The sequence below is a fragment of the Eptesicus fuscus genome, chromosome 16 (assembly GCF_027574615.1).
Source record: "Eptesicus fuscus isolate TK198812 chromosome 16, DD_ASM_mEF_20220401, whole genome shotgun sequence".
NCBI classification, from domain to species: domain Eukaryota; kingdom Metazoa; phylum Chordata; class Mammalia; order Chiroptera; family Vespertilionidae; genus Eptesicus; species Eptesicus fuscus.
The window spans coordinates 40823389-40837181 of record NC_072488.1 but is presented as its reverse complement, the minus strand read 5'-3'; the positions used below and the strand labels follow the sequence as shown (position 1 = coordinate 40837181).

Below are 13793 nucleotides of genomic sequence, written 5' to 3'. Positions count from 1 at the left end.
GGCCTCTGGAGATAGAGCTGCTTGGAGTTCCAGGTGTCACCCATCCTTCTTACACTTCCTGCCCACGGCTAGATGAGCTAAGTGGCATCACGTGTAGCTGAGGTCACTGCAGAGAGTTTTAAATAAGCTGTTTGAAAAGCTACTGATATCATCAGCTCAGAGCTGTTATTCCTAAATCAGCACAACGTATTCTCCAGCAGCAAACGTCCTTGCTGATTCCCGCCTGACTGCTCAGGACTCAGTGGGGGGACCAGAGCTGGGGGCGGGGCCAGAGCTGGGGGCGGGGCCAGGAGCTCAGCGAGATCACAGGCCCTCTAGCAGCCAACCTACCATAAAAGGTGAAAGGAATTGTTTCCCAAACAGAATTTAAACCAAATGAAATATCAGATCGTAATTTGTTCTGAAAATATTTAAACACTTTAGTGTTTAGAAACGTGTGTATATTTCATTCTGATTCAAACAGACTTCTCATTTATTTAAAAGACACCTTAGTCTCATTTACAGGGGGAAAAGTTAAATTGGGGGTTTATTTTAATATTTACCAAATAACTCTTGGAGGGGAAACTGGGCCAGATAACACCTTTCCAACACCTCCATTCTGCAATTCTACGAAATGAATAGGATTCAGTCACATTTGGTTTGTTTGCTTTTTTAAAATAGTTGGGTCTTTTTCAAGGCCTTAGTTTCCAGGATATTAAGAGCAATAACAGCCTTAGCGGGTTTTGGCTCAGAGAATGGAGCGTCGGTCTGTGGAACAAAGGGTCCCGGGTTTGATTCTGGTCAAGGGTTCAGGTCAAGGGCAGGTACCTTGGTTGCAAGCTCCTTCCCTGCCCCGCCCTGGTCAGGCACTTGTGAGAGGCAACCAATTGATGTGTTTCTCTCACATGGATATTTCTCTCTGTCTTTCCCTCTCTCTTCCACTCTCTCCGAAAATCAATGGAAAAATATCTTAGGTTGAGGATTTAAAAACAACAACAACTCTCTGTCTTAATGCAGAAATAAAACATGGAAAAAATACACACGGATATTTAAAATTCTCAGATGAATATCCTTTAAGCAGTCCTCCATGTAAATCATCTTTTTTTCTTTTTTCTTTATTGATTAAGGTATTACAAATGTATCCTTATCCCTCCATTGTCCCCCCCCCCATTCCCTCACCCTCATCCCGTTGTCTGCATCCATCGTTTATGCTTATATGCATGCATACAAGTCCTTTGGTTGATCTCTCCCCCTTACCTCCACCCTCCCTACCTTCCCTCTGAGGTTTGAGCATCTGATCGATGCTTCTCTGTGTAAATCATCTTTTATCACATTTGAGCAACACAAAGTTTGAGGTTGTAGTCTTTAGCAAAAACCAAAAGTGTGTATATTCTAGGTTACCAATTAAAGCAGGTAGATAAGTTCTGAAATATTATCAAGTTGTTATTCAATAAATCATGGTGGTGTAATGGATAGCATATGGAAAAAAACAAATTTTAGATTCTATATCTCACATTTTGTATCAAAATTAATTTCAGATGGATAATAAATTTAAATATTAAAAATGATATCAGGAAAGTCCTATCAGAAAACATGAGATAAAATTATTTTTATAATCCCAGAATGGAGATGTCATAAAAAAACTAATCAATTAAATTCCATAAAAGTAAAAAATAGTGTATTAGAAAAACACCACAAAGCAAAAAGCTAAATTTCAAATTGAAATAAAATATTTATTACATATTTCAGGCAAAAGGCTTATTTTTTCATGTAATAAGAATTTATACAAGAAAATAGAATCACAATAAACAAAAATGGGTAAAGGACATGAATTAATAGTTCTTAGGAAAGGGGGTTAAATGATTCTTAAAGTTATGAAAAAAATATGTAAACCCATTCATAATAAAAGGAATCACAAAGGAATGATGAGATTCTATTCTTTACATATCAGATGGCTCAGACTCCAAACTTATGCACCCTATGTTGACAAAGGTGTAGGTAGGAAATAGGCACATCGTTGGTGGGGAGTATAAAGTTAAACAAACTCTACAGAAAGAAATTTGATTATATTTATCAAAATTACAAAAAGCACATGTTCTCTGATGCAGCGAATCTGCTCCTGAGCAAGAATCCTATGGATATACTTACCTGTGTACAAATGATACATATACAAGGACTCCCCTCGCTGTGTTATAAAGGAGCATCTTCGGTCATCTCTAGTTTTTTCTCCTTTATTGGTCATCATAGCAGTTACCAATACTGTCCTTAGGACATACTTACTGGTTCTGTCTGTCTCCCCTTAAGAGAGTGCATGTATGTGAGTAAAGGGAGAGCAGCAGTTCTGTTTGGGGAGATAATCCTGGGTTTGCCTTCTCACAGCACCACTTCCTTGTATAAATGTGGACGACTACATACCACAAATTGGTTACATGTCTTGCTTACTGGGAGAGCAGTGAATTTGCATGCACACCTTGGGTCTACATAACTAGAATCATATAAAGTGACAGGTAGAGAACTAGGACAGTACATTCTCTGTTTCGAGATGAATCCCATATACCTTGACCTCATTCATGAAAACTATGTTTGCACTCCCTGTGTGAAGTTGCTGGATCACCAATAAGAACAAAGATGTTTTGCATGCTGTTTTCCTCAACCTGTTTCTGTCTATAGAGTAAACTTAGTGCAAGACTCAGTTCCATTGGGTCCTACTAATTGGATTTTCAGTCTGAGCCTGTAACTACTGCTGATGTCAGGCCAATGCACCCAAAGGACAGGCTGCATCCCAGCATCTAGAATGGGCCTGGCATTTAGTAGGAGCTCTACAAATAATATTAAATGATAAGTGAATGGATGAATGTATATTGTTAAGTGAAAAAGAGCAAGGTGCACCATGGTAGCACTGCATGTTACCATTTGTGTAAAATAATATTGCTTCTATTTGCACAGGCTAACTCTGACAGAATGCACAAGTAATTCGCACCTCAATAGATGAATATATCATTTCTGTATTGGTGGTTATAGAATTTATTTTTAAAGCTAGGACACAGATCTTTCTCGGAAAACAATTATGGGCTGCTCTATTATGTATGTAAATACATAAATGATTAATCAAGGTTGAATATAATAATGAGATTTTTTATATCATAATCATGATTTTGAACTGGAAAATTATTAAAGCAAGCATTAATGGGATATCTTCATTATCTATTTGCTTCCAGAAGTACAGTGTTCTAGGTGCTCTAAGGGGCATGCCACACACACACACACACACACAAAGGCCCTGAATAGGAGCAGAAGCTGGGCGTGGTGTGCAGTAGATAATCAGGTGTCAAACAACATAGAATCTCACTGATCCCACCAGAATAGAAAGGTTGGAAAACAATATAGCCTAAAGTGCTTATTCCAGTCCTCTCAGGTCTCACAGTTCTATATTGCCTGAGTTTCACTGTTTGAAAATAGTTGTTATGTAAGTTTTGTTCATTTCGCTAGTTGTTTATCACAAAGTGGAAATTCTTGTTGCTGTTAAGCTTTCATGCAAGGAAAAAGTAGAAATCAATTTTATTCTTCATAACTTATCAAAGAGAAATAGAATATATCCAAGGTCAATTAAAATGGTACTGTGGTCATTTTAAACACACACAAACAACAACAATTCTTACCTTTTAGAGGTTCTGTTAAAATCTTTATGCCCATGGACACAGACAACAATGTAGTGAGGGAGGGGGTGGGGTGGGCGGGAATGAGTGGAGGGGAAAATGGGGGATATCTATAATAGTGTCAACAATAAAAAATATTTAAGGATCCAGTGACATAATTTCTGGGATGTGTGGCAAAAAAATACAGGTGAGGATGAAATATATGTACATTTTGATGTATATACAAAGATATCTATATATATATAAAAGGCTACTATGCAAAGTGTCCCCTCAGGAGTTCAACTGGGATACCAGTTCAATGGGTCGCTATGACATGCACTGACCACCAGGGGGTGGCGCAGAACTAAGGAAGGCCCCGGCCAGCAACCAGCAGCGGGAAGGAAGGCCCCCGCCCGGCCCTGATCGAAGCCAGGGGGACCCTACCTGGGTACGAATTTCACGCACCAGCCCTCTAGTATGTGAATATATATATGCCATGAATTCATAATTATTGAAGTTGGGTGATGAGTACTAAAAAAATTTCTAGTAAATTTTTTACTAAATTAAAAAAACGATAATTTACTAAATTTAATATACTAAAAAAGTTTTTATAGAAAAAAGTTTTCTGAAATCAATTCTAAGAATCTGTTTTAATGCCCACTTCTGCCGTGTCAACTCAAATGATCTGAGAGCAGATGTTTGAAGGCAGAAAGGGCAGAACATGGAGGCATGTGGCACAGAAAAGACACTGAAGGGAAGGGAAACTGAAAAGCCAACGGCAATCTTCAACTGCTGCATCTTATCAGTTCAGATGACTGCCTCCCCCATCACCCGGATACCAGGACCTGGCGCCACGCCAGGCTGACCTTGGGTTCTGCACTTACCACGTGGCTGAGAGAAACTCTGCCCAACACGTGTAACTGCTGCCGTGACTGCTTGGTCCTTATTTTAGAGAGTGAGATTTCACAAAATCGCAAAAACAATCTGTCCTATCACTAACGCCTGCTAAATAGAACCTGGATCACCATGGTAACAGCAAAGGCAGGCAGTGGGGGAGAGATATGTTCTTTGCCAGAGCAATAAAAAAGCAGGTGAAAAGGAAAAGTCAGAGAAAGCATCCCATCCATCCCTCAGGATCCAGCTCAGACTCTGTCTCCTCTCAATCCCCAGGGCCTCCTCTATCTAGCTATGTTCATAAAAAACCTAGTCTATGCATCCCAGGCAGGAGAAATTCTCTCCATCTTGTAGAAGGGAAAAGTGAGGCTCAGAGAGACTAAGAAACTCTCTAAAATCTAATAAGTGCCAAAGCTAAGAGTGAAACCCAGGTCCACCTAGTGTCAAGGCCCACGTTCTCTTACCTCTGATCCTGCATTTAGCATTTGCAAGTGCTCATTCAGACATTACCCATGTAAGCCTGCATGTCATCACTTATAAACACATGGACTACATCATAAAGGCAAAGGTAAACATAAAAATCATTTTTAAGCATTTAAAGGTCCAGAGTGCTTTTGAGAATGCATATTTCATTCCCCTCTCCCAAATTTCAACCAAATAAGAGCATAAATCTCTTTCTGTTATGGAAACCTGAGAAGAGACACATAAGCAAAGAGCTGCTTTAGGGATGGACCAAACAATCAATATTCTAGGACATCAATCTCTGTATCTAAATATAATTAGGATAAATAAAAATTATACTGTTCAGTTCAGGTGTCTTCATACAACTCTTCAAACTAGCAGTGAAATGTAAATCAACCTTATTCTTGTTCAATGGCTATAATAAATCCTGTATTTAAACATTTTAAAATGTGGTAAAGAAAAGAATATGTATTATCTCATATTTGTTTCTAAGTAAGGTGTGTGTGTGTGTGGGGGGGGGGTTGTTGGTAATGTTATTTTGGGATATTGTTTATTTAGGAATTTTTATGTTTTGTTGAACACAAATACTTTATCTTCAATGCAGCTGCCTTGTCATACTCAAAGACAGAAATGAAGGGGGCTCTGGTCAAGAAGATGCTGCTGGAATAGAACATCCACCACTAACTACCACTGCAGCTGATGAATTCTAGCTATATTTTAGTCTTTGCATCATAAGTCATTCAAGAATTAAAATCCTAAAAGGACCCATGCCTCCAATGTTATACAAAAATTAACTCAATAGCTCTAAATGTACAAACAAACCTAGAAAAACTTGCAGAAGAAATATAGGAAAAAAAACTCATTGAAACCCTAGGTTAGGCAAAGTTTTTTAGATACAACAGCAAATTCGTAATGCATAAGAAACACAAATTGATGAGTTGGAATTCTTTAAAATTAACAACTCCTGCTCCTCCAAAGGTATCACTGAGAAAATGAAAGGACAGATTGGAAGAAAATATTTGCAGAACAGATTTCTGTACTGAACTGGAATATATGAAGAACTCTCAAAATTCAGTAATAAAAAACAAACAACCCAATACAAAAATTGTAAAAAAAAAAACAAAAAAAACTAACAAACAAAAACACTTGCTGGTTGGCTGGACGAGGGCCTCCCAAAGATGCCCACATCCGAATCCCTAGAATATGTGTGAATATATTAGGTAAGGTATCGCATGGCAAAAGAGACTTTGCAAATATAATGAAATTAAGGATTTTGAGATGAGGAGATTATCCTGGATTATTCAGTTGGGCCCTATGTAATCACAATGGTTTTCAGAAAAGGGAGACAAGGTCGGAATCAGGAAAAGGTGATGTGATGACAGAAGCAGAGAGAAGATTGGAAGATGCTGTGCTGCTGGTTTTGAAGATGGAGCCTTCTTCAAAAGGCACCACACTAAGAGCCGAGAATGCAGGTGGTCTTTAGAACCTAGAAAAGACAAGGAAAGGTTTATTCCCAAAGCTGTCCACAGAAATGCCATCCTGCCAATGCCTTATTTTAGAACTTTTGACCTCCAAACTGCAAGATAATGTGTGTGGTAATTTGTTATATATATATTCCCTTCATAATTTTCTTTAAACTGTTTTATGCAGTTTAACTGTTATATATATGCATAAAACATAAAGAGTTTAAAGAAAAATTATAAATTGAATATGTGCAACCACCACCCAAGTCAAGAAATAGAACGTTTCCAGCATTCTATAAAACCTATGTGTCCTTCCCTGTCGTATATTTCTCCTTCCTCCCAGAAATCACCACTATCTGGACTGCATGATAATCACTTTCCGTTTTCCTTTGTAATTTAAATGCACACATAGAAGTGTATCTCTAACCAGTATAGTCATTTTGCTCATTCCTCACATTTTTTAACTGTGGAAAAGACAAGTAACATACAAATTTCCATCTTGATTATTTTTAAGTGTACAGCTCAATAGTATTAAATACATTCACAGTGTTGTGCAACAGCGCTCCAGAACTTTTCATCTTGCAAACTGAAACTTTACACCCATTAAACAACTCCCATATCCCCCTTCACATCCCTTGGTACCCATCATACTTTCTGTTTCTATGAGTAAGTGAAATCATATAATATTTGTCTTTTTGTGACTAGATTATTTCTCACAGACCATAATGTCCTCAAGTTTTATCTATGTTGTCAAATGTATCAGAATTTTCTTCCTTTTTAAGGCCAAATAATATCCCTTTTAATGAATATACCACATGTCATTTGTCTGTTTGTCAATGAACATTTGGGTTCCTTCCACCTTTTGGCTATTGTGAATAATGCTGTCATGAACATTATTGTATAATTATCTCTTCAAGATGCTGCTTTCAGTTCATATATATATATATATATATATATATATATACTCATAAGTAATATTGCTGGACCATACGGTAATTCTATTTTTTTTAGGAAGCACCATGCTGTTTTCCATAGTGAGTGCACCATTGTACATTCCCACCAACAGTACACAAGAGTTCCAATTTTTTCACATCCTCACCAACACTTGTTATTTTCTGTGTTGTTGTTTTTCATACCGACCATCATATTGGATGTGAGGTGATACCTCATTATGATTTGATTTGCATTTCCCTAATGATTAGTAATGTTGAGCATCTTTTCATGTGCTTGTTGGTCATTTATATATTTTCTCTGGAGAAATGTTTATTTGAGTCCTTTGTCAATTTTTTAATAGTTATTTGGCTTTTTGTTGTTGCGTTGTAGAAATTAGTTATGTATTTTGGATATTAACCCTTACTAGATATAGGATTTACAGTTTCTCCCATTCCATAGGTTGCCTTTTTACACTATTGACTGTGCCCTTTGATGCAGAGAAGTTTTTGATTTTGATGAGTCCAATTTATCTATTTTTACTTTTATAGCCTGTGCTTTTGGTATTACATCCAAGAAATCATTGCCAAACCCAGTGTCATAAAGCTTCCCCCCTATGTTTTCTTCTAAGACTTGTATACGTTTAGGCTTTTCATTTAGGCCTTTGATTCATTTTCAGTTTTTATTGTTGTTGTTGTTGCTGTTTTGCATGTGGATACCAGTATTTATAACACTACTTGTTGCAAAGACTGTCCTTTCCCCCACTGAAGGGTCTTTGCATCTTTGTTGAAATCATTTGACCATCTATGCAAGCGTTTATTTTGGGGCTCTATTCTATTTCATTTGTCTATATGTCTGCCTTTATGCCAACACCAAACCGTTTTGATTATTGTAGCTTAATTTTACTTGTTTTAGAACTATATGAAATTCTATTATTCATATTTTTTTAATCCTCACCTGAAGATAGTTTCCCATTGATTTTCAGAGAGTGGAAGAGAGAGGGAAAGACAGAGAGAAATATCCATGTGAGAGAAACACACCGATTGGTTGCCTTCTGCACACGCCCGGACCAACGCCCAGGCAGGGAGGAGCCCACAACCAAGGTACATACATGCCCTTGACCAGAATTGTACATGCTCTGTCCACTGAGCCAAATTGGCCAGGGCCTATTTGTGTTCTTTTTTTAATGTGACTTAAAAACTGTGTGTTTTTTTTAAAAACTGATTTCAGAGAGGAAGAGAGAGGGAGAGAGAGATAGAAACATCAATGATGGGAGAGAATCATTGGTTGCCTTCTGCACAACCCCAGTGTGTGCCCTTGACCCTTCAGTCTGCAGGCCGACACTCTATCCACTGAGCCAAGCCAGCTAGGGCTATTACTTGTATTCTTGAGGACCTTATTTCTTTTGTTTAGTATTGAGAGATGCATTTATATTATTTCATATAGCTCTAAATAGTTCATTTTCGTTAAAATAGTATTCTGTTGTCTAAAATGTATCCATTCACTCCTTGCACAATAATTCCAGCAGTTCTCTCTTGTCTTCGGAGCCAGTGGCCCTCCCATGTGCCGAGCCGCTAGGAAGGCCTGTTCATGAGATCTTAGAAGCTTGAAACTGTGGTCACCCCTCAGACTCTCACCAGGCGGGAAAATCATTGAAGCTGATCACCCAAGAAAGCTCTTCATTGGTGGCCTCGATACAGAAACAAATGAGAAAACCCTTGAAGCAGTATTTGGCAAATATAGGCAAAGAGTAGAAAAACTCTTGAAGATCATGAAACCAACAAATTGAGAGGATTTTCTTTTGTCACCTTTGAAAGCAGCTAGAGTCATGAATGGAAAAGTCCTCAGATGGAAACCATGAAGGTAGAACAAGACACTAATCCATCATTTGAAAGTAGTAAAAGTGGGCCACCTCCCCCTCCAAGAAGCAGAGGCCCTCCAAGAGGCCTTAGAGGAGGCAGAGGAGGAAGTGGAGGGACCAGGAGACCTCACTCACGTGGAGGGCACATGGATGATAGTGGCTATTCCCTGAATTTTAATGTGAGTTCTTCCAGGGTACCACTTCCAGTAAAAAGAGGACCACCACAGAGAAGTGGGGGTCCTCCTCCAAAAAGATCTGCTCCTTACCCAAGCTGGTTTAGCTCAATGGATAGAGCATTGGCCTGTGGACTAAAGGATCCCAGGTTCGATTCCAGGTCAGGGCACATGCCTGGTTTTGGGCTCGATCCCTGCTGGGGGCTAATTCCAGCAAGTCATAAATGCAAGAAATTCATCAAAAGGTTGGTGAACCTTGAGGCTTCAGCAGGGGTGAAGATACATATTATTGCCTGCTGCCAGACAGCTGAGGGCATTTCCCCAAACCTGAAAAGATACATATTATTACCTGCTGCTGGCCAAATAGCTGAATAGCCGAAGGCAGTTCCCCTAACCTGATACTTTACTGCTTTCCAAACTTTACCTTTGATATGTATATCTGCTTTGCTCTAGGGCAGTAGTCGGCAAACTCATTAGTCAATAGAGCCAAATATCAACAGTACAACAATTGAAATTTCTTTTGAGAGCCAAATTTTTTAAACTTAAACTTCTTCTAATGCCACTTCTTCAAAATAGACTTGCCCAGGCCGTGGTATTTTGTGGAAGGGCCACACTCAAGGGGCCAAAGAGCTGCATGTGGCTCACGAGCCACAGTTTGCTAACCATGGCTCTAGGGCAAAAATGTGTGAATAAAAAGCCCTGGGTCCAGAGATTCAGGAAGAACTTAGTTACTAAAGCTAAGCTCCATCTGGCTCCCCCGTGTCTTCCAAATTTGTATTTCATGTCTAGTCTCTTTATTAATTTACTCACAACCCTTCTCCAGATTCCTGAACCCTTCTAGATGCAGGATAACACTCCGGCAGATTCCCTCAGTGTGGGGCATGCAGGAGGCAGCTGATCCATGATTCTATCTTATCATTGATGTTTCTCTCTCTCCTCTCCCTTCTCTGAAATCAAGAAAAAATATATATATCTAATCTAATAATAGACAAATATGCAAATTGACCGCACCTTCGCTACACCTAAGCCACGCCCACCAGCCAAGCCACGCCCACCAACCAATCAGGATGAGTATGCAAATTGCCCCAACAAAGATGGCAGCTAATTTGCATATCAAGACAGCGTCCAAAGAAGCCAACAGCTGCAGAAGGGAGTAAAGCTTGGGGGAAGGGCGGGGCGGAGGCGGGGCCAGGGGGAAGGAGAAGGGCGGGGCGGAGGCGGGGCCGGGGGTGAAGGGAAACGCGGGCGGGCTGGAGGAGAAGGCAGGGCCGGGGGTGAAGGGAAACTCGGGCGGGCTGGAGGAGAAAGCGGGGCGGGCGGGGCGGAGGCGGGGCCGGGGGTGAAGGGAAACGCAGGCCGGCTGGAGGAGAAGGCAGGGCAGGCGGAGCGGAGGCAGGGCCGGGGGCGAAGGGAAACGTGGGCGGGCTGGAGGAGAAGGCGAGGCGGGTGATAAAGGCGGAGCGGAGGCGGGGCCGGGGGCGAAGGGAAACGCGGGCAGGCTGGAGGAGAAGGTGATGCGGGCGGCAAGGGCGGGGGACAAGGGCGGGGCAGAGGCGGGGCCGGGGCCGAAGGGAAACGCGGGCGGGCTGGAGGAGAAGGTGAGGCGGGCGGCAAGGGCGGGGGACAAGGGCGGGGCAGAGGCGGGGCCGGGGCCGAAGGGAAACGCGGGCGGGCTGGAGGAGAAGGTGAGGCGGGCGGCAAGGGCGGGGGACAAGGGCGGGGCGGAGGCGGGGCCGGGGCCGAAGGGAAACGTGGGCGGGCTGGAGGAGAAGGCGAGGCGGGTGATAAAGGGAGGAACGGAGGCGGGGTAGAGTGCAGCAGGAAATCCTATTGCAGGATTTTTCCTGCAACGGGAAAGCTAGTATTAAAATAAAAGTAATTTCACTTAAAAAAAAAAAAGTCTGCTCCATCAGGACCAGATCCCAGCAACAGTGGAATGGGAGCTCCCCATCACGTGGAAGAGATAGTAATGAAAGCCCACCTCGAAGGCAACACCTGCCTTATGGTACAGATGTTTATTTGTTCCCAAGAGATGATAGATAGTCTACTAAAGACAGCTATTCACACAGAGATTATCCAAATTCTCATAATACAAGAGATTATGCACCACCACTGAGCAATTATACTTATCGTGATTATGGTCATTCCAGTTCATGTGATGACTATCCATCAAGAGGCTATAGCGATAGAGATGGCTACAGTTGTGATCATGACTATTCAGATCATTCAAGTGGTGGTTCCTACAGGGATCCACATTACAGTTATGGTAACTCACATAGTGCTCCACCTACAGGAGGGCCCATCATTTTATGGTGGAAAGCAGTCGCTGTGATGACTACAGCAGTTATGGTGAAGTTGAGACAGTTACTTAAGCAGCCAAAATGATCTCTACTCACATGATCATGATCGGGTTGGCAGACAAGACAGAGGGCTTCCCCCTTCAATGGGAAGGGGGGACCCTTCTCCACCTGATTCCTACAGCATTTCAAGCTACCAAGCACTAACTGATGGTGGCCCTGCAGGAAGCCGATCTGACAGAGGGGGAGGCAGAAGCAGATATTAAAAACAAAACTTGGCAGCAAAATCCCTGTTCAACGAAACAAACAAAAAGCGGAACCTATCTGTCATAACCACCCTAGGGCTACTAAAAAAAAAATTTGTAACCTTTTAAAAATTTCCTGTTAAGTTCCCCTTCCATAATTTTTATGTCCTTGTGAGGAAAAAAGTAAAACATGTTTAATCTTATGACATTGCTTTCAATAAGCAAATATTAAATGTGTTAAGGCTTGACTTGTGTACTAGTGTTGTAATTTTCCAAGTAAAAGTGTCTCTAAAGGCAAGCATTCTAAGATCTACAAACATCAAGCCACCTAAAATGGAGAGATGAATCCCTCTGCCTATATAAACAAGCTAGCTATTAGAGGGTGGTTGGGGTATGCTACTCATAGAACCTCAGGCAGTCTTCAAACTGAAATCTCAAATGTTCTCAGTATGAAAAACCTGAGATCAGATGCTTATATAAAGAAAGTGCTATTTGGTCGGCCTGTGGACCCAAGGGTCTTGGGTTCGATTCCCAGTCAAGGGCATGTACCTTGGTTGTGGGCTCCTCCCTGCCTGGTCCCTGGTCGTGGTATGTGCAAGAGGCAACCAATCAATGTCTTTCTCTCACATCAATATTTCTCTCTGTCTTTCCCTCTCTCTTCTACTCTCCCTAAAAATCAATGGGAAGATATCCTCGGTTGAGGATATTTTTTAACAACAAGAAAGAAAGAAAGTGCTATTCACACAGTAAACCCAAAACAAATGGATAGCACTGGCTAGATTTTGCCTTTTTGACATTTCCCTCAGAGTCTACGAGAACCTCCCCTCCTGCCCCGCTTTCCCAATAAGACCATTTAAGTGTGTGTTAAGCAGCTACAAAATACTAAACAAAACGTTTGGACAAAATCAAATAAATAATTAATATTCGTTCTACTGCTGGTAAATATTTTATTCTTTCCCCACATCTACCAGTATAATACTTTTTTGGAAATGGATTGCTGCTATTTGATCTCATTGGGCTTTTCATTCTTTTTCATATTATGAGGGGCAGAAATAGAATATTGGAAACTAATTATAATTATAAGAAATATTAATCATGCTCTGTTAACCATGATGGTTCTGTTCTGATTAGAAAGCACATTTTCACCTGGCTGGGAGTTGTAGGCCCTGGGACAAGGGGGCTAACATCAGAATGCAGTCCATCCTCCTGTCCTGAGAACTGCCTATCATTATGGAAAGATTTACAACCTTGTGGCTGAGACAATCTAGTCCTGGAAGCACCTGCTCCTTACAACCCCAGCCCCTATTACCTGTAATCTGATCCTGGGGCACCCACCTTCTGTGATCCCCCACCCCACAGCCCACAAGATTTGTAATCTATAATGATTATCACGATCCCACTTTCCCTTGAATGTAATTTCTACTTTTCTACATAATCTTTGCCCTTCTACCCAATATAAGCAGCTGGCTTATAGTGAGATGCAGAGCAGATTTTTGTGGCTGACCTGCTGCTCTCCCATACTGTAGGCACTAATGGAATAAATGTTCATATATGATTCAACCATGTCTCTGCTGAGTTGGCTCAAGTAGTGACAAGGAGCCCGGACCCCTTGGTTGTCCAGTTACAACCTGAGTATATTTTATAGTCTCTTTTGACATACTTCATCTTTATGATTTCATTGTTAGGGTCGCCAAAGGAAGAATGGATGAGGCCAAAACGGGTAAAGAATTATACATTTATTAGGTCATCTGGAAAACCAGATGGGCTGAGCCCCAAAATGGCACCAGCACCCAGAGACAGGGAGTCAGAGATTTTAAAGGACTCTAGGCAGGCTTTTTCTGGATGGAGAATTCT

At 41.0% G+C, this 13793-nt stretch overlaps 1 pseudogene; it reads left to right on the top strand.

Moving 5' to 3' along the window:
• Positions 1 to 6345: 6345 nt before the first annotated feature.
• LOC103291527 (RNA-binding motif protein, X chromosome-like) lies at positions 6346 to 11960 on the top strand (annotated as a pseudogene).
• The last annotated feature ends 1833 nt before the right edge of the window (positions 11961 to 13793 follow it).